The following is a 1,432-nucleotide window of genomic DNA, read 5'->3' as shown; positions in this document are numbered from 1 at the left end:
CCAGCTACACACCGGCTCCGTTTTGCCCCTCCTCTCTCTCAAGGTTGTCTCTCAGGCTGGGCCAGTGGCACCTTCTCCAGCACCCACGTCTCATCTCGTCTCACACATCTGCCTCCCTCCGTTGCTGCCAGCCTCCACCAGGGTCCCCTTATGGAGGGAGGATGTGGCTTTTCCCCCCACCCCTCCCATGCCTCCCTCCTCTTCTGGGGGTGATATCTCAGCCAAGGGACCACCTTCTTCCTGCTGCACTAAAATAAACCCCCCAAACTCAGGCCTTCTTGTCTTTAGATCACCCTGTGCATCCCTCCCAGACATTGCCAACACTGCAGCCCCCGTCGTGTATGAACATCCCCTCCCCCCAGCACACCCCTTTGAACATGCACCCAGAACCCAGTCCCCCTTCTCTCCCCCCTGCAAGCCCTCTGTCTCCTTTCCCTTCGTCCCCTTCTCTGTGCCCCAACTACCAGAGCAAACAGCTTCTAAAGTTCTCCTGGCTGCGTGGTCCCAGCCCTGCCTTCCAGAATCCTTGTCCAGCTCAGGATTCATACACAGGAGGAAGGGCAGTGTTTCCCGCTGTAACCACCTGCAAAGGGACTGTGGTACCAGGGAGCGAGCACTAAAATGAGAGACCGCAGCCCCAGGCCCTGACTAGCTGTGTGACGTGCAGCAGGTCACACCAGCACCTCCCTCTGTCCACCTTCCCCTTGGCGCTCCCTGGGCAACAGCTCCCTTGCTCAAAGCATAGCCAAGCCCGAAGGGCGTCGTATGTATCCGGAACCCCTTCCCCTTCCGAGTCCAAGAACAAAGACCAGACCCTCCCCTACTGTTGGCTGCGACATGGACCAGCACTGACCAGGAGATACCAACAGTAAAGGAGAAGAAAGGGAAGCAAGGACAGAAAACACAGGCAGCACAAGACACGTGCTGTCACCCAAGTCAAAGTTTCTGATCCCTAATCAATTGCACTCTGATCCTCAAAGCTGACTTGGCTGTAAGCCCTCGCAAGCCCCTCCTCTGGTCCCTGCAGAAGAGGGAACAATCCAAGCTCTCCACTCAGGCCCAGGAACCTTTGATAGGGACACCTGTCCTGCCCCATCTTGACACAAGACGCAACAGGTCTTGAACCTCACATCATATGCAATCAACATACACCCACCAAAGGATTACCAGCATGCAGCTCAGGAGGGGCGCTGTCTCCCCCAGAAGGGCCCCTACATCCCAGAACAGGCTCCTGGGGCCCGGCGCCTCTTTTGGGGAATCTAAGAAGTCCCCAAGAGAATGTGTCCTGGGAGACAGGTGGGAAGATAAGTTTGAACCTTAGGAACAAGCAACGGGCAGGTGAGCCTTTGGCCTTCGGAGGAGTGCTTGCTATAGGGTGGGGTGGGGGGCAGTGCGGACTGGGGTGGGCAGAGGAGATGTGGGACCCCCTGCA

The sequence above is a fragment of the Crocuta crocuta genome, unplaced genomic scaffold (assembly GCF_008692635.1).
Source record: "Crocuta crocuta isolate KB4526 unplaced genomic scaffold, BGI_CrCroc_1.0 scaffold318, whole genome shotgun sequence".
Classification (NCBI taxonomy): Eukaryota; Metazoa; Chordata; class Mammalia; order Carnivora; family Hyaenidae; genus Crocuta; species Crocuta crocuta.
Note: the sequence above shows the minus strand (reverse complement) of the source record.